Source organism: Octodon degus, unplaced genomic scaffold, assembly GCF_000260255.1.
Source record: "Octodon degus isolate 3935 unplaced genomic scaffold, OctDeg1.0 scaffold00136, whole genome shotgun sequence".
Lineage (NCBI taxonomy): Eukaryota > Metazoa > Chordata > Mammalia > Rodentia > Octodontidae > Octodon > Octodon degus.
In genome coordinates this window covers 6661936-6681903 of record NW_004524712.1, presented here as the reverse complement: position 1 = coordinate 6681903, position 19968 = coordinate 6661936, and the positions used below count along the sequence as shown (strand labels likewise).

The window sequence follows — 19968 nt, the reverse complement described above, 5'->3', positions numbered from 1 at the left end:
CTGAATATCTCTTTGAATCTGCTTCATGCATGCTACTTGTTTCCTGTATTGCTCATTCAAGGATTTCCTTATTTTTCTATTCTCCTTTATTTTTTCAAATCAGTGTCTTCTTTAGAAGCACTTAGTACTTCTTTCATCATAGTTATCAGTTCTTCTTTTACTTCAGAGATTATTTTTGATCTGATTTCCTCTATACCTTTCCTCTGCAGTTGTTTCTTTACTTCAAATGCTATTAAGTCAGACATTTCAGCTGTGTGATTCTCAATTTCTTTTTTGCTAGTGTCTTCTGCCTTTGTTCTGCATAGGTTCAGGGCCTGAGAATGCATTTTGTTCCTTCTTTTTGTCATTTTGTATGGCACTGTCATCTGACCTTTGGTGTAGAGCTTTGGTGCACTTATTACTTTAGCACCTACTGAAATTCTTACCCAAGATAGATTATGTGGTTAAGGCAGTTACACGTTTTGCATTTACAGAGCTACAATTAGGAATACTAATAATGGGTAGTAATATTTAGCAGTTGACAAACTTTTGTAACTAATGGGTTTGTATTTTATTTTTTTTACTTTTTAATTCTCTTTTTAAAAAAAGTTTTATTTTATTTTATTTATTTTTTATTTTTTCCATAATTTTATTGATAAACAAATAGCAATGAGACAGTTTCAAATCAAATTGGTAGGACAGTTTCAATAATCAACACATTGCATACATTCTTCCTAGTGGTTAATTGCTGTACAAGATGCGGACATGATATCCTATCTACAAACACCATCAGAACCAATCACTCTATTCATTAAGAGAATGTAACTATATATCTGTCCTAACCACTTTGAATGCACAGATACAAAATGGACATTCATCTGTATCCCCTTTTTTTGTTAAGTTCCATTACTTGAATATTATATGTGTGTAAACTCAGCAAAATATTCCAGAAGATTCTAGTAGCCCATAATAGTATTGGGTCTTCTGCTTCACTGGCAATGTCAGAAATTGTTGACCTGAGTCCCCTACAGCTCAACATAACAGCATGGCTTTACTTCTTTTTTTTTTTTTCCTTTTAAAATATTTTTATTTTGAAACATGGTCTTGCCCAGTTACTAAGTGGCCCAGGCTGAGCTTGAACTTGTGATCCTCCTGCCTCAGCTACCTGGTGTGCTGGGGTCACAGGCATCCACCACAGCTGACTTTACCTGTTTTTCTGCCCTTCTGAGACTGGGGCAAGGTGAGGAAGTCGGGATTCCACGGTCTGCTTGGGCATCCCCTGCACTTGTAGGAGATCCCTGCTGCATGGAACTGCTCTACAAGGGCTGCCACTCTTCCTGAACCTCGGAGGGGGATGAAGGAGCGTAGCTGGGAGTGCTGGCCAGGGGGTCCCAGACACATGCTGTTTACTATAAGGTCTCTAAGATTCAGCAATGACAGGAGGCAGCCCCAGGGTTCTGGGCCCCCTGACAACTCATTTCTGATGGGCCAGTTGGCTCAGACACATTGCTGTACCCATAAAATCACCAGGCAGAAAAAGGGAATTCTGGAAAATAGGAGGGCAAAAGACCTTCTCTTCCCTTGCCTGAGAATGTTCTGTCAATTCTCTGTGTTGGGGGTAGAAGTATACATGTGTGTCTTGGGGACCCCTTCCCTCATTCCCTAAAAATCTGTGTTTCATAATCAGCTGGGGAGGGAGAAAGGTTTCCCCCCTTCCTGTATGTTTTGAGACAAGGACTCATTGTATAGGTCAGGATTGTCTTGAACTCATGGTGAGCCTCCTGCCTTAGCCTCCCGAGTGCTGGAATCGGAGGTGTGTGTCACCATGTGTAGTGGAAGATCTTCCTTTACTTGTCCACCAAGGACAGTCTTGGGGATGTGGGGGCACATCTCCTTGGCCTTTAGTCTTGAATAGCTGAGGCCAGCACTGTTCCGGGGCTACAGGTCTATCCAGCCCCAGCAGGAGCACAGAGGGATGGAGTCTGGCTTGCCAACCAAGTGCTTGAACTTGGAGAAATAGGCACGGGAATGCCTTGTCCTTCTTGGCAGCCCCATCTGTGGAGCCAGGGGGTGCGGCACCCAGGGTCAGTGTGCAGGCATAGCAGCTGCACTCTTCGCTTTCTTCTTCCTTCTCTTCTTTTTGGGCCCAGGTGACACCTGGTCCCCGATGACTGCACCCAACTCTTTCTCCTGTTTCTGGACTGCTGCTCCACTGGATTGGGTGTAGTCTCGGCCGGGTCAATGCTGGCCACCTTCTTGGCTTTCTTTTTCAGCTTCTTTTTCTTCTTCTTGGCCTCCTTCTCCCCCTGGACAGGGCTGTGGAGAGCTGACTCCTGGAGAATGTCTCTGGCTGACACAGCAGCCTCCCGGCACTGCTGCCACTCCTCAGTGCTGTCCTCGCTGGAGCTGGAGGGCTGTCGCTTTCGGCAGGGCCGGGGAGCAGCCTCCTCCTCAGGGCCTCTGGGGATGGATGTGAAGAAGAGGCGGAAGCCTAGGATTCACAGGGCCATAGTCAGCACCGCCAGTGTCAGCCCTCCTGTCCCAGGTGCAAGCTGCCACCTCTGCCCACAGGCACTCCTGGTCCAATGGCACAGGCCTGGGCATCCCATTGTCCTGGGGGGCCACTTCCTGAATCGTAGCTTTTCTCGGCTCCTTCACTACTTCTGAGATGGTGATGCAGCTGTCCAGCAGCGCGCCCAGCTTCTTGGCTATGTGGGCTCGGAACTCGGGGGTGGTCTGCAGCTCGTTGCCATCTTGCTCGTGCTCATCCACCTTCTGCCTGAGGCTTGGCTGGGAGGCTGGCACTTGCTTCTCTGCAGCACCGGCTCTTGGTTTTTCCGCTCTCCGCGGAGGCTGCTCCAAGCCCCAGGCCGGCAGAGCTGCCTCGCGGCACCGCGCCAGCTCCTCCGCATCGCTACTGCTACTGCTCTCTGAACCACTCATGGTGTCACTGGGCGTGGCCATCTTGAGCTACCGCAAAGGATTGTCGCTTTACTTCTTATATTTCATTTTTATACTTTTCTGATGGATGGTTAAGACCAAGGTAAAGCAGGACCTGTGCAACAAGAGTTGTAGCTTTTGGGTCTGATAAGGTCAGTGAAATCCTCTCAGGATTTATCCTGAGATCCTGTACCTCAGATTGTAGAACCTTTGTCAGTGTCATGGGTTTGTATTTTAGACTATAAGAGCAAACATTATGTGTGTGTAGCTAAGCTGATATTAAACTGAGAATTTTTATTTAAATTAGTTCCCCTAAGGTCTGTCTGATAACCTCCTCTTGATGTACATAGGGTCTTCCAGGCAGACTGGTTCACCCCTGGTTAATTGTTGCCTCCTTTCTCCTTCAACAGAGAAAGAGAGAGGATGCTTTCATGGATCTGTGTCTAGCAAAGTGTCTCAGCTCATTGATGCTGGATCTGCCACTTTTGAACTCATCCAGATGGGCCTGTTTTGGGTCTGGCTGATGTGCTCAGCTTCTTCCTGCTGCAAACTATGGAAGTGAACCCACAGTGCTCCTCTGGCAAGATGTTCAGCTCTTTGATTAGCTGGGTGGGTCTGGCCCCTCGCCTTTCTGCAGGGAGTTCTGCTGCAGGGTTCCACAACAAGCCTGTCTGATGGAGGAGATTCAGGCAGGTGTACAGATGGTCTCACACACATGTTGTGCCTGGGCTCTGGCTAGAAAGGGATCTGGGCAGTGGCAACTAAGAAGGAGGTCCCACACACACGCCAGGCCTGGGTTCTGGCTGGAAAGGCTACTTCAAATTTTTACCTTGCTTTGCTATAAGAAAAAGACATGGTCCCCATTATCTTAAATATCCTCACTTATCTGGTCCAGCCTTTGTATTACCACTCTCTCAGCTGGTCTGCCACCCTCTCCCCACACAAATGCCCTTCCCTGACTCAGACTCAGACCTTGACTCAGACATACAGATTTGTCCCTTGTGTCAAATCCCTCCTGTCTCTGTCTGGGCTCCAACATGCTCTGATGGCCTGCTCCCAAGTGGATATTCTTCTTGCTCAGCTTGGGCCCTGGTACCTCACTGGCTGGTCCCTCTGGGGATGCCCTCTGAACCCGTCTTGGGCCCTAACACTTATGTGGTAGGGGACCTCCAGCACAATTCCTTTACCTTGCTTGGGTTCCAGTGCCTCATTCTGGGCCACCATCTCCCCATGCTGGAATTGGAAACCTATTTTGCTCAGCTCCCCAAGTACATTCAGGACAAAACCATTCAAGTGGATGAAGTGAAGAGAATAGAAAAAAAGCAAAAGAGGTAGAGAGTGATCATCAATTTCTGACATCAGAGATTCTGCCCTTCTGTTTAATAAATATTGTATCTAAGGAGGTATTACTATTATTAGTTTTTACATAGCTTCTTTCCTAGACAGAGTCAACCTACAAGAAGATAGTGGGTAGAGGAAGCTACCCTGCACTAATGTACAGTGAGCAAGACGCACAACTGTTGCGTGGCCACAGTGCCTCTTGCCCATAGGATAAGGATGGAGATTGTGCTGATTCCACACAGTGGAATGAAAATTAAATCAGAGAAGCCAGGGTGCTCCACAGACAGCTGACACAAAGACCTTCTCAATGCAAAAACCATTGAAAGGGGTCCCTTGCTGGGCAGAAAAGGATCAGGAGCTGGGTTGGGGACAGAGGTGCTCAGTGCAGCCCAGAAAGCCCACTGCAGTTACACCAGCCTCTTGAACTGTTTTCTCAACTGTAAAGTGAGGAGCAGCACATTCAAGGGATGAACCTTGCTCTAAGATTATATTCTGTCATCAAACTGCCCAAGGAAACTAGGGACCTAGAGTTCAGGCTGTGTCCAAGGTAAACACAGTGCTCTCTGAAGTTGGCTCCAGAGCAAGAGGAGCCCACCTGCGGCAGAATGGTAGATGCTCCCTACAGTCAGCAATCATTGTTTCTTCCTCCTCCCACAGACCCCTGCAGCACCTTCCAAGGAAGCACTGTTCAGATGAAATCTCAAGGCCGGATGCGCTAACTGATACAGCACTTAGAGGCAGTGGAAGCAGCAGGCTGGGGACTCAGGTGCGCTCTTGTGCAGCATTCCCAAGGGGGACCATTCTGAGCACTGACCTACACTGACTCATGTGCCCTTGGAGAGCTTCTCCCCACTGCTCCTCCGCACCCCAAGAGTCTGCAGCTACACAGGTTCTAGGCATATTACCAAGCCCCAAGCATTACTACTCCCTGCCAAGATGTTCCGCTCTGATAGGAGGAAAAAGGAGACCACTAAGCCATCAGGGGAACTCTGTCTTGAATTACCAAAGGCTCCAAGGGGGAAAGGCAGGTGAGGCACTGGGGTGGGAACAGACTGGTTGGCTTTAGAACTTCCAGGAGGTTTTCTACAAAGAGAAAGCTGTAGTACGTGAAGCTGGAGGAAGCAAGCTATTTGGGAAGTCTTCACCTTTCCTTCCTGACTTTCTAAATGTCTGTGGATTTAACAGTCCTTCCAATGTAAACTGAGGCACAATTGAATGGAAAAGCCAGAGACCTGATGACATTTCATCCTACTCACACATCCCAGCAGCGTATTGTGTGATCTCTTAACAGTCTCAACAACTAGGGAGTGGTGTGAAAATGAGTGTTTTCAGACTCCCCCAGTGTTGTGGAAGAAAGAGACATTGTTTTGTCATCTCCCAGTGGTATCTGCTAAATGATCCTCATCCTTATTCATGCCCTGAATCTAAGGCTGGGCACCACTGCGGTGTCACTGACAGCCCAGCGAGCCCTGAAGGGGCATGCTGCAGCAGGGTAGCAGACCAGAGCCAAGGCCCCGAGGTTACAGTGCAATAGATGATGGAAGACCAATTAATTTTTTACAATGAGAGAAATAGCTAAAAGATTAACAAGCATTAATTATTTATTGAATTTCTGCCTGAAAGAGAGAGAGAGAGAGAGAGAGAGAGAGAGAGAGAGAGAGAGAGAGAGGACAGGAGAGAGGGGTCAAGAGAGAAAGAGAGAGCCTATGAATATGAATATGAATATGAACATGGATTGGATTTGCCACGTATGGGGAATTAATCTCTTTTCTAATTGCAGTCCTGTGTTGCTGTCTGCCTGTACTCAGAGGTCATATTAATCATCTCTAGCCCAAGGGGTGAGGTCATGCAGGAAGCAGGGAATAAGTTAGTCTCTTTCAGGAGTCAATAAACCCTGCAGAGCAATCTATACCTTTCTGTTTTTCTATCTTTCTAACCCCACGTAGAGTGAGGTATAGAGTTAGTTCTACCTCAGACCCAGGTCTGCAGTCCCCAAAGAAACTAGTTCAGACAAATGACAGTAAATCCCATGGGAGCCCAAGAGGCCAGCAAAGCCTGGATTCCTGTGTTCATGGCAGGACCACGAGGCCCAGGGAGTCCTCTCTCAGCCTGTCAGTCTGTTCTAGGCTAAGTGGCAGAGAACACGCTCGCTGATCACTCTCTCGGTCCTTCCTTCAGCGTGGACCACAGTGCTCTTGCAGACCACCTCCTTTGTTGTTCCACATTAGAGTGCCCCCCTCTGGATCGGATTTCCACAACAACCACTTTTGTCTGAAGAAAACCTCAGAACTATGTGTGGCCTGCTGTGCCTGAGCTGGCTATTTGTCATCTGCAAGTGTGTGGCTTGGGAGTGTGTGAGGATTCTTGAGGAGGAGATGGCAGGAAGGGCAGGAAGGTGCCCTCAGACCCCCTTCAAGGAACATCTCCTTCACCCCATTTCCTCCTGATCAACCTGGTCCCTTGGTCTCCAACCCCTTCTCCTAAGTACTCCTCAGTCTGCTCAGCCCCCCTGCCTTGTCCTATCTAATGCCTTCTTTGTCCCTTTCCCAGACTGTGCCAGTGTCCAGACCCCACCTTGCCAGGCTCATCTCCACATAGCTGTCATAGAAATCTTCACCAGAAAGACCCAAAGAGGCCACACACGCTGCTTAGAAAGCTGCCTCCCCTCCCCCATTTCTGCTTCCTTCCCATCCTGTCCTGAGCTCACTGCCAGCTCCATCCATGCAGATGCTGCTGTGCCTTGTTACCCATGGTCAGTTCCACTGTTCCTCTCTGAATTTTTGTACCTCTTCTTGTGTAGCTCCTGCTGTAATCCACCTCCTCGGAGAAACGTTCCCTGCCTGCAATGAAAGGACTCTTTTAGCATGTGCTCCTATCAGACTTTCTTGTACCTCAGACTTCACTGGATTATAATTCTTATTTTATCTCCTCAACTCTGTGAAACTCTACACAGGAAAAGAGCATTCTATTCACCCTGGTGCCACCGGCTTCTAAAGGAGGCCGACCCTTCATTCCTTTGCTCATGCCCTTCCTCTTGTTGACTGTTCCCCTGACACCACGCCTGTGTACCAGGGTGCACCCTGCCCCCTGAGGTAAGAGACAGAGGTGTAAACAGATTCAACAGAGGGTGTGATGAGGGACAGGATGGCAGCAGCCCAGGCCCCCCGGCAGGCCACACCTGCAGAGCTCTGTGTAATGCGGAGACAGCACTGTGCTCCCAAACTGGCAGAGCCCAGAGCCAGGTGGGCCAGGTCTGTGTTGTTGGTTCATTCAGAGCAGTGGAGTGGAGCTGGGAGACCTGAGCTGAAGTCTGGGCTCTGGGTGACAGCTTTCTGAAAGCCCTGACAATACAGGACCCTGGAAGAGAAAGCCTTCTTAGTGGAGATGGTGCAGGGAGGGAGGCTTCCCATAATGATAACATTAGAGTTGGTAGGAAAATGGCAACCAATGCAGGTGCTAGTGTCCATGGCAATAGGGACTCCCCAATACAATCCGGAGGCCAGAACAAACTCTCCAACCCAGAGACAGCAATGTGACATAGTGTCCTCTAGGGCAGAATTCAGTTCCCACACGGGGAGTGGCTGTTGCAGCCCCAAACCCAACAGTGCTGCAATAACCCTTCTGACCACAAGGGAACATGGCCAGTTCTGGCCTGGCCCCTGCTCTTCCCCCTGGGAAAACCTATGCAAAATGCAAGCCTTTCTGATAGTGACTTTAAGAGCCCATCTCAGTCTCCTGATGGGTATAGAGGCCTAGGCGCTCACCAGATGCAGGGAGGGACTCTCCCAGCAGTCTTGGTGCTGGTGTCTTCCTAGCAGAGCCTTCCTGGTTCTTGTCTGGCCCGCTTGCTGAGCTGCTAGGCCCCACCTGGGTCCAGGGGCAGGGGGCTCTGCATTTCATCCTATTACATCTTTCTCCAGGTTGTTTTCATGTTTTGGGTCTGAAGCAGCAAAGTGAGGTGGAAAAGGCACATGCAGAATAAAGAAGGCCGGGAAGCCTCCATTTCCAGCTCTGCTCAGCCTTGTGCAAAAGTGCTGAGCACAAGGCCACCTTCCTCTGCACACCCCGGCATGGATTTCCCACACCTGTGAAGTGAGGAACCGAGCCTACCACAGGCTGCCCAGCGCCTTGCTGGAGCTCTTAGGCAGCCACTCCCAGGACTAGCCTCAGCTGCAGGAGCAGAACAGAGCAGGCTCCATCTCCGTCTTGGGGAGCAGAACCAAGTCTCTTCTCACCAGGGTTCAGTGTCACCCCAAGTGCACAGTTGGAGTCCACCCATTCAGGCCCTGTGGTGGCCTCACCCACAGCACCTACCCCGTCTTTGCCATTTGCATAGGCCTGTGGGAGACTCGTGGCATTTCGGTATATAACCACTAGTGAGCTAACTTTCACTTCACTGATGAGGGACTTGGAGTCTTGCCTGGGATCCTTGGCCTCCATTGCCTGGTCCCCCACTTCTCAGTTAAGGTTCCTCTCCATTATCCAGCCTGTACCACTTGAGCACTTTGACAAGAAGGAGGTGCCTCATCCCTGTCCTTTGGGCCAGCAAGTCTGGGCAGCCCTGTAGCTGCACTGAAGTGACAGGCCACCCTCTGTGGAGGGAGCATGAAGTGTGAATTTGACAAGGGTAAGGAGACTGGGCCCCAAGGACAGCCTTCCCTTCAGGCCAGGCAGATCTCGCACTTTGGGGCATGTGTGTTTTCCCACTCACAAGTTCTTTGGATTTGACAAAAGGCAGGTCCATTTTGAAAGGCTTCTTGGGCCATGGGCTGAGTGTTGCTCGGCTTTAATGGGTTGATTCCCAGTGCGCCTGGCACTGGGAGGCCCAGCTCTTTCGTCCTCAGTTACAGAGGGTGTCATAGTTGTCAAAGTGTTTCCAGGGCCACTTCAGCAGGCCCAGGGAGTGGACGGTGAGGAGCAAGTTCTGCCCCAGGGCACCTGCTCAGTCCTGGGACCCAAACACAGAAATTAAAGAATGCACTTGCCCCTGGGAAGTACTAATAGAGAAGAAGAGAGGGGCTGGGTAAGGGGTTTGCAGTGGCAGAGGGACAAGGCCTGTAGGGCAATCAGATGCCTCATGGGAAGGAAAGGGTGAATTTAGCCAAGACTTGAAGTGGGGAAGTGTGCACGCTGCTGAGGCCCAGGACACCAGCAGGTGTACAGTGTTGCTCAGGTTTCTGTTACTATACCTGAGAATCTGAAGCTTTCTTTGAAAAGCAAAGAGGTCTGGGTAGTTCACAGTTTTGGAGGCTCAGGAGCACAGCACTAGCATCTGCTCAGCTCTGGAGTGAATGAGGACTTTGCGGTAGGAACGGGGCCAGCGGGAGGACCACAGCCCGGAGCAGAGGAAGGGGCCCATTTAGCTCCATTTATAGCAACTTTCCAGGAGAACTAACCCAGAGTCCACGAGAGATACATTAATCCTGTCTGAGAGCAGTGACCTCACTCTTGGCTCCAGCTCTGCCTTGGCTACTTTCTTATTGTTGAGACAAAGTACCAACATTCATGGTCAAAGGAGGAAAGTTTTATTTCGCTCAGAGTTTGTAGAGGTTTCAGTTCATAGTTGGCTGGCTCTATGGCAGGGTGGCAGGGCACTGGGGCATTGCAGAGGACAAAAAACTCATGGCAAAGCAAGTAGGAGGCATCAAGGCAGCAAGTAGTGGCCTGCCTTTGTTCTGTCCCTTTTTATTCTTTTTTTTTTTGTTGGTTTTTTTTTGTTTTTTCAAAGTTTTATTGATAAACAGATAGGAATGAGACAGTTTCAAATCCAATCGGAAGTACAGTTTCAACAAATAATACACTGCATATATTCTTCTTAGTGGTTAATTGCTGTACACGAAGTGGACTTGTGAAGCTATTTACAAACACCATTAGAACAAATCATTCTATTCATTAAGAGAATGCAACTATATATCTATCCTAACCACTTGGAATACACAAATACAAAATGGACATTCTGTCCCTTTTTATTCTATTGAGACTACGAGTCTATTGATTGGCGCTGCCTACACTTGGAGTGGGGCTTCTATTATCCAGACCTTGAATCTCAGCATCACATCCTTAACCAACACTCACACACTAATCCAGCCACATTCAAAACTCCTCACAGCTGAGCCCTTGAGGCTTTAGGGGACATCTGGATGCAAGCCATAAGTCTCTCAAAGGACCTACCACCTTCTAACATCACCACACTGGGGCCACATTTCCCATGCAAGAGCACTTGAGGGGCAGAGCAGCAGAGCACACCTGGGTGCCCAGGGACTTCTCGCTGTCCCTGTGGTGGGTTGGAAGGGCAATGAGAGGACATATGGGAGTTCAAGCAGGTTCCAGAAGTGGAGGAGGCAGTTCATTTGGGGACACCATAAGCACTTCAATTTTCACATTGGAAGAAAAGGGAAGCCATGAGTGAATTTTAAGGAGGGATATGCTCTGTCAGGAGAAGTTCTCATTCCAGTCCTGGATCTGCTAGGCACTCACAGTTCTTTGGGCGTCTCTTGTCTTAGGGGTCAGACGAAAAGGACAGCATGGGTTATTTCAAAGGTCCACTCTAAACCCTATGGTTCAGAACACAGACCAAGCCAAGGAAACTGGCTATGGATTCTTCTATTTACTAAGGAAAGCCTCAGACTCTCTGGTGAGTATTTTATTTTCTCTGTTGTCCCTTCTCAGTTTGCCCAGAGGAAAACCCAGGTCTCCAGGTGCACCTGGAAGTGAAAGCCAGCAGCACCAGGAGAGACAGCTGCATTCCCTGCCACTCCCACAGGAGCTGAGCACAACTCCTTCCAAGGCAATTAATTCTCCTGGCTGGGACCAAGGGTGGTGCAGTTTCCCATGGCAAGGCTCATGGCTTGCCCCCAGCACCCGTACAAGGCTGGCAGGATTAGAATAGGGAGAGGAAACAAGTGACAGGCCTGGACGGGTCCCTCTGGAAGGGAATCAAGACATGGAAGGCAGTGTGCTTTCCTGGGGAGCAGGGAAGGATGTGGGTGCAGTAGCAGGGGTGCTGGCCTATGAGGGGAAGCTGGGGTGGGCAGGCCCTAGGATGTTCGAGACAAGCACCTTGCCTAGAAGAGAGTGGCTCCCGTGCCAGGAGTAGGTGCCTAAAGTTCTTTTGATGCAAGGTAGTGACAAAGGAGGAGCTGCCTATTCTTGAGGGGGGCAGAAAGAGCATGCGAGTAAGAACAGAAGAGCACCACACTTCACCCTTTTCTGCCCTCACTTTGTGCCCATTGTGGGTCGTCTGTCTCTGCCACCAGTTGGATACACCTGCCGCCTCCAACAGCCATTGTCTGCACTCCCTCACCCCCTGCCACCTAGCAGGTCCCTGATAGCGAGGTTTCCTGAGCTAGAGTGATTTCATGCTACAAATTGTTGGAAACTCGAGAAGCATGACAGCCAGCCAAGGGCTTTTCAATGCACAGCTATTTGTGGTTGTGGCTGCTGGGACCGCACCAGGGCACGAGTAAGAGAACTGCAGGCACACGTGAACTGCTCAGGCCAGTCTCTGCAGCTCTCGAGAAACACAGGAAAACATTCCTGCCAGGGGTAATTTTTAGAAGTTGCATTTATTCATGTATAATTCACATAGAGAAGAAATCATCCTTTTAGAAGTGTGCAGTTCAGTTTTGACAAACATCAGCAGCTATGCCACTACTGCCACAGACAAAAGTGAGAGCATTTCCGTCATTCTTGTGGCCCTTCGCACGAGCTGAGTCCCTCCCCTCCAACCTTCCCAGGAGTGTTTCCTACCTGCAGTCTCACTTCTTCTTGACGTCCTTCAGTCTGTTTCCAGTTAACATCACATTTTTGAGATTGAGGCGAGTCATGGCATACAGTTATTATTCTTTCTTTATTATTGCTGTGAGGGCTCATCCTTTAGTTTCAAAATATTGTAAAACATATAAAGCATAAAATTTTCTTTTTAAACTGATTTTCAGGTGTACAATTGAAATGTCATTAATTATATTCTCAATGTTGTATGAGTACCATTGCTATCTATTTCCAAAATTTTTCATCACTCCAGAGAGAAACATTTATAGCTGTTAAGGAATACCACTTCCTCCCCGTTCCCACAGTCCCTGAGCTTTCTAACCTACTTTATATCTTTGTGAATTTCCTCATTGTATTTAATTATATAAGTGGAGTCATATAATGCCAGTCCCTTTGTGTCTGGTGTATTGCACGTAACATAATGTTTCCAGTGTCTGTCTGTGTTGTAGCGTGTATCAGAAATCTAGTCCTTTTTAATGAGGAAATAATATTTTGTAATTTGTACATTATGTATCTTGTTTATAAAGGCATCTTTTGGTGGACATTTAAATTATTTTCGGTGTTTGGCCTTTATGAATAATGTTGCTATGAATATTAGCGTACATGTATTTGTGTCAATCTTTTTATTTGTTTGTTTTGTTTTGGCAGAACCGGGGATTGAACTCAGGCCCTTGTGCTTGCCAGGGAAGCGCTTATTTCACTGAGCCATCTCCCCGGCTGTGTCAATCTTTTTAAAAAATATATCCTTAAGAGTTATATTTCACTTTTTAAGGAAATGTTTTCCATAGTAGCTGTACTATTTTTCCCACCAGCAAGGCTCAAGAATTCCATTTTGTATCCATTCTTGGCAACATTTATGATTTTTTAAAAGTTATAACAATTCGAGGTAATATGAAGTGAAATCTCATCGTGGTATTGATTACATCCTAATGACTAATTATATTGACTGTTCTGCCATCATAAGCCCATTTTATTTATATGTGATTCATATATCTTATTTGTAATCCTGTCTAATCAAGTTCTTTGCCTACTTTTGAGTTGGGCATTTTTGGCTATGACTATTGAGTGGTAGAAGTTCTTTATATATTGTGAAAATTAATCCTTCATCATGTATATGATTTGAAACATACCCTCTGTAGGCTGTCCATTTACATATCCATGTCTTTTGATGCACAAAGCTTTTAAATTTAGTGGGGTCTTTTTTGTTTAAATTTAAAAAAATCTATTTATTTATTTATGTATTTGTTTATTTGGTGCAGGGTCTTGCTACACCACTCAGACTCATAGCGATCCTCCTGTCTCAGCCTCCTCAACACTAGGATTACAGGTGTGTGCCAACATGCCTTGTTTTCCTCTCTTTATTTGAAAAATTTTGCTATCTTTGTTCTTTGTATCATGTCTGACATATTGTACAATCCAATGTCATGGAATATTTTCCTATGTTTTCTTCTTTTTTTTTGCAGCACTAATTTTTTTCTCTTTTTTCCCCATAATTTTATTGATAAACAAATAGCAATGAGACAGTTTCAAATCAAATTGGTAGGTCAGTTTTCTTCTAAAAGCTTTATAGTTTCAGGTCGTTTGAGTGAATTTTTATCATTTTTTAAAGAGAAAAATAGTAAAAAAAACTAGAAAAGATACAGAATTTCACTAAAAAATGATAGGAATTAAACAATGACTGTTATATTGCCTATTGTTGTCTTCAAAGTAGTTGTTCAGATTACCAGATACAAGTATGCAAAATTTGTCAAAAAATTGTTACAAGAAATTTAAGGATTAGCTATTCCTTTCAATAGACCTGTAGAAATTGGCAGTACAATTATTGAGGCATTTTTCCTTTTTTTGTATTGTAGGGAAGAGTCCACAGGATGTTCAGGGTCTCACTGTTAGGTCAGACTCATAGTGATCCACCTGTTTACAGCCTCCCAAGTGCTGGGATTACAGGTGTACACCACCACACCCAGTCTCAATCGGTACCAGCATGACCCAGGGGCAAGACTGACATGGCAGGCCTGGGCATCAAACCCCCAACTCCTGTGCCTACTTGCAGGTGCTTTAATCCACTGAGCTATTTGGTTGCCTCTGAGGCATTCTTGTTGGAAATCACTTAACCATATATGTGAAGTTTGTTTCTAGGCACTCAGTAGTATTCATTAGTTCATCTTTAGGCCAGCACCATACTGTTTTTATTGCTGTAGTTTGTATTAAGTTTTAAGATTAGGAAGGGCTAGGGAGATAGGTTGGTAGAATAAGCACTTGCCTGGCAATGTCCTGAGTTCAATCCCTGGTACTGAAAAAAAAAAATGGAGCTGGGGAGATAGCTCAGTAGAATAACTGCTTGTTTGGCAAATGCAATGACCTGAGTTCAATCCCTGGTTCTGAAAAAAAAAATCAAGGAATGTAAGATCTCACACATACTATTTTTTCAAAATATTTGGGTTCTTTGAGTTCCTTTTTGATTATGTATGAATTTTAGATGAACTTTCATATTTCTTTAAAAAGTCATTGAGATTTTTTGAATTGAATTTATAGACCACCTGGGGCAGTGTTGACATCCTTACAATTTTCAGTCTTCTATTTTATGAATACTGGATGTCATGTATTTATATCTTATTAACTCCTTTGATAATATTTTATATATTTCAGTGTATAAATCTTTCATGTCTTTGGTTAAGGTTATTTATAAGAATTTTATGCAATTATAACATTTTCCTAATGGAATTTTCAAATTATTCACTATGTACAGGAATAAAATTTATTTTTATGTGTTGATTTTATAATATTTAAATTGCTGAATTTATTAACTAACTCTTTGTTTTATTTGAATAGTAGGACTTTCTGTGTATGTGATCCTGTGAGCTATAAATAGAAAATTTTTAGTTTTGGGGGACAGAGTCTTGCAATATAGGTCGGGCTCACTATGTATCTTAGGGTGGTCTTGAACTTGCAGCAATCAATCTGCCTCAGTTGCCTGAGTGCTGGAATTACAGACTTGTGCCACCACATCTAGCAAGATAGTTTTATTTTTCAATGTGGATGTCTCTTATTTCTCTTGTAATTTTTCTTGCTAGATTCCCAATTCTATATTGAAGAGAAATGAAAAAAGATGTACTTGTCTTCTTCCAGATTTCAGGAGAAAATTTTAGCCTTTTATCATTGACCATGTTAGCCATGGGGACTTCATACACAGCATTTATTATATTGAAGTAGCTTACTTTCACTACTAGCTTGTTGAGTTTTTTTCATCGTAAAAGAGTGTGGTGTGTAGTCAAATAGCCTTTTCTGCTCCACTCAAGATGATCATTTTGTGATTCTTCCCTTCTCTCTGTTTTTGTGGTATATTACATTGACTTATTCTCATATGTTGAATCATCATTTAACTCTGGGACTAAATCCTCCATGATACAATGTACAATGTTGTTGTTTATTTTTAACTTAAAATTTTGTCTTTGTTAGTATATGTTTGTAGAATATAATGATTATTCATGGGTAGCTCTACATAACACATGTGCATGTACATAAGACATCCCAGTTCTTTTTCAGGCTCCCTCGTCTACGCTCCTACTCCCCTCTATCAATCTGTTGGTCCTCTTTCAGTTTGCAAAGGATCTATCTCCGTGATTCCTATCATTTACCTTTTATTGTGTTCTTTATTTATATTTCGAGTTTTTCATGTAAGATAAATCATGTAAAACTGAAGTTTGTATGTCTAGTTTATTTCATTTAACACAATATTTTCAAAGTACATCCATTTTCCTACAAATGACTAAAGTTTATTCTTCTTTGTGGTAGAGTAGTACTCCACTGTGTATGAATACCACATTTTTTGGCTTCAGTTTGATAGTTTTTGGTTGAAAAGTTTTGCATTACTATTCATAAGGAACACTTCTTTGCAGTTTAATATTCTTTCTGTGTCTTTGGATTTACTATTAGTAAATGATGACCTCAAAATAAATTAAGAAGTATTCATTCTCTTCAATTTTTGGAAGACAGATCCAGAGCGCAGGCCCGGCGCCTGAGGTGAGAAGACCCAGGGCCCTCGGATCCTGAATAGACCCAGAGCCCAGGCCTGGTATGTGAGCAAGAGTACCTGGGGCCCACCAGAACCTGAATAGACACAAAGCACAGGCTCAGAATGAGTGAGATGACCCGGTACCTGCTGGATCCTGAATAGACCCAGAGCACAGGCTAGACTTGTGAGTGAGATAACCTGGGGCCCACCGGATCCTGAATAGACCCAGAGCACAGGCCTCGTGTGTGAATGAGACCACCTGGGGCCCACTGGATCCTCATTTGACCCACAGTGCAGGCCCAACGTGGAACCCTTCAGCAGAACTCCCTGCAATGAGGCTAGAGACAAGAACCACTCAGATGATTCAGGAACAGAACATCTTGCCAGAGTGAAACAAAGGGCTCAAATCTAACAGCTGCAGCAGAAAGAAGTGGAGCACAGGAGCCAGATCCAAGCAACATCCACCTGGAGGAATCTGAACTTCGTAGATCCGGACCTGGTGCTAAGGTGATAACTCTATCTAAGCTCTCTACCAAAGGTCAGAAGACAGTGGTATACAAAATGACAAAGTCAAGGAACAAAATGCAGTCTCAGGCTCCAAGTCCACCAAGTACAAATGCAGAAGACACTAGCATAGAGGAAACTGGAAATCACACACCTGATATCTCTGAAATAAGAGCATTGGCCGTAAAGAAACATCTGCAGAAAGGTATAGAAGAAATCAGATCAGAAATAATTTCTAAACTAAAAAATGTAGTGATAACTATAATCAAAGAAGTACTAAGTGCTTCTAAAGAATACACTGATAAAAAATAGAGCAGAATATAAAAATGATGGAACCCTTAAATAAGCAATTTAGGAAAGAAATAGAATGTATGAAACAGATTCAAAGTGATATACAGGAAATTAAAACTTCAATCACAAGCTGGCAAAACCGTTTGAGGGAAAGTGAAAATAGACTTTCTGACCTTAAAGACACCATTGCAGCTAGTAAAAAAGTAAGAAAAGATCTCTTTAAAACAACTAGGATGCATGAAAAACTAATTCAATACCTGCAAGACGATGCCAAGATGATGTCAGACTAATAGACATCAATGAGAAGGAAGGAGTCAATACACATGATGTAAAAAGAATATGGGCAGAAGTAATAGCAGGAAACTTCCCAAATATGGGGCAACAATCTGACATTCAGGTAACCAAAGCATATAGAACTCTAAATAACATCAACTCAATTAAAACCACACCCAGACATATAATATTCAAGATCCCTGAAATTCAGCATTGGAACAGTATACAAAAAGCCGCTAAAGAAAAGAAACATATTTAAAGGAAAACCCATCAGAATAAGAGCAGATTTCTCTTCACAAATCATCAAGTCAAAAAGAGCATGGAACAAAGTACTTCAAGTCTTGCAAGAAAACAAATTCCGACCCAGACTGATATACCCTGCAAAACTCTCTTTCAAGTATAATGGGGAAGTGAAATACTTTCATGACAAAGAACAACTAAAGAATTTCATGATGACAAAGCCAAGCCTACACAGACTACTAAAAGATGTTCTAGAGAGGGAGCAAATTGATCACAGTTCCATGAATGATAATGGAAAGAACCCACCAAATAGGGCAAACCAAAATTGATCAAACCAAGTTGATCACAGCCCCATGAATGAGAATGGAAAAAACCCACCAAATAGGGCAAACAATTAAACACATGAGAATGAGCTATACAATTGTAGTCTTTCAGTTGTTCTTTTGGTTCAGCAGCAAAATATTTCCATCAGCACACTCTACAGATGGACTTCTCTTCCACCCTATGGGTCATGATTCCACCTGAGTCTACAGGGTGAATTTCAAAGAAATAGCTGTAGCTCAGTTCCACAAGTGACGCCTAGCCACCAGTAACTGTCATGGTCTTTATGCATGTCCACAAGACACTAGAACTTTGTATGATATCTATCCTCAAACTGTTAGAAGTGCTGATCATTTACTTGCCATTCAAGTATTTATCTTATGTTTTAGTCTTAGTCCTTCTTTGCTATCATGAAAACTTTTTCTTAGTTCAATTGTTTGGAAACATTTAATTTTTAATTAATTAGTATTTAATTTTCTGAATATTGCTTAATGTTAATTTTTGTTTTAAGATTTATACTATATCTTTGACTTACAATTTATTTAAAAGACATGGTATGATATCTTCTCCTAGTATTAGAAACTTTAAAATGTATATTTCCATTTTCTGTTGACTTTATATTAATTCTTTCCTGTCTTTTATACAGATATACACACACATATATAAAAAAATGTGCATAACCCGACATAAGATTGATACTGTTTCATAGAAATCTGCAATAACCTTTAAATAAAGGTTCATCTAATGTATTTTTTATATGGTCCTGCATAACTATCATATTGAGAGCTCTTTATTGTTCACCCAGGAGCATACTGCAACCTCTCTTGCCTTTTGAATTAGGCTCTTTGTTATTTCCTATGTGTTACTTCTGGAGGTACTAAAATATTTCAAGTTTGTATATCTAGAAAATCTTACTTTTAGTTTTCAAAGGTGTGTTTGCTAAGTATAAAATTCAAAGAGGACAGATCTTTTCTTTCAGCCCTTTAATTAGTCTAGTTTTTTACACACTTGGTTCTTTTTTTCTTTCTAATGTAGAATAAGGTGTTATTTAATTTTGTTCTTCCATAGCTAATATTTTTATACATATGCTTTAATGATTTTTTCTTTACAATAATTTTTGGACAATTTCATTTTTGTGTATCTTGATATGATTTTATTTAAATTTCTTGTGCAAAAGGTTCATTTTTCTTGGAAATATGGTATTATAGGTTGAACTAAATTCAGAAATTAAAAAAAAATTTGGAAGAGTTTGAGAAGAATTAGTCTTCATAGGTTGTGCTTTAATTTTCATTTGTCTTGAGTTATTTTCTAAATTATTTGTGATTACTTCTTTGACACTTTGTTCCCTCTGTTACTGATTTCTAGTTTCTTTCCATTGTCATCAGAAAAGATAATTTGAATGATTTTAATATTATCTGCTTTCTGACCAAAATAAGATCTATGCTGGAGAAAGTTCTATGAGCACTTGCAAAAATGTATATGCTGCTGTTGTTGGTTGATGTGGTTTGTGTTTGTTGGCTATAATAGTTGGTGTTTTAAAATAATTTTTGTCTGTCATGCTCATTATTCAAAGTGTGGTGTTAAGGGCTCACTAGATAGCTCTGTGGACTAAAGCATCTGCTTAGGAAGGCACAGGGACCATGGTTCAATCCCCAACATGCTGTGCTCTTCCTGCGCCTGGGGTGCACTGAGACAACTGGGCATGGTTGTGCGTGCTTCTAATCTCAGCACTTGGGAGGCTGAAGACAGGAGGATCATTATGAGTATGATCTGTGTAGTAAGACCCTGTACTAAATACATTTAAAAAATGTGTGGTGTTGAAGCCTTCACTTGTAACTGTTGGGTTGGAACTTTCAACCTTCAATTCTTTCAATATTTGCTTGGTGCATATGTGTTTGTAATGGTTGTATTTTCTTGGGGGTAAACTACCTTCTTTACCAGCACTCCCATGTTGTCTTTACTCCTTAGATTTTGACTTACAATCTTATTTATCTCATATTAGTATAGCTATCTAAGCTTTCTCTTGCATGCCACATTTTTTTCCATCCTTTCATTTGAAAGCTATTTATATCTTTAGATTGAAAGAGTCTTCTGTAGGCAGCTTGGAGTTGGATCATTTTCAAAAATCAGTTATGAAAACCACAGAGACCTGCAGGACCTTGTGGAACATTGCCATGTGCCAAGCCACCATCAAGAGAGCCTTGAAAAGCTTTGGCCTATACTCATCATCATCAGATCCTTCTTGAACTGCAGCTGGGCCCCTTCTCCTTAATGAGGTAGAAACCACATTGAACACC

The 19968-nt window shown here is 43.7% G+C and overlaps 1 pseudogene; it reads right to left on the bottom strand.

Annotated features, from left to right (window-relative positions):
• Nucleotides 1-1818: 1818 nt before the first annotated feature.
• On the bottom strand, nt 1819-2943 carry LOC101582371 (annotated as a pseudogene).
• Between the last annotated feature and the right edge of the window lie 17025 nt (nt 2944-19968).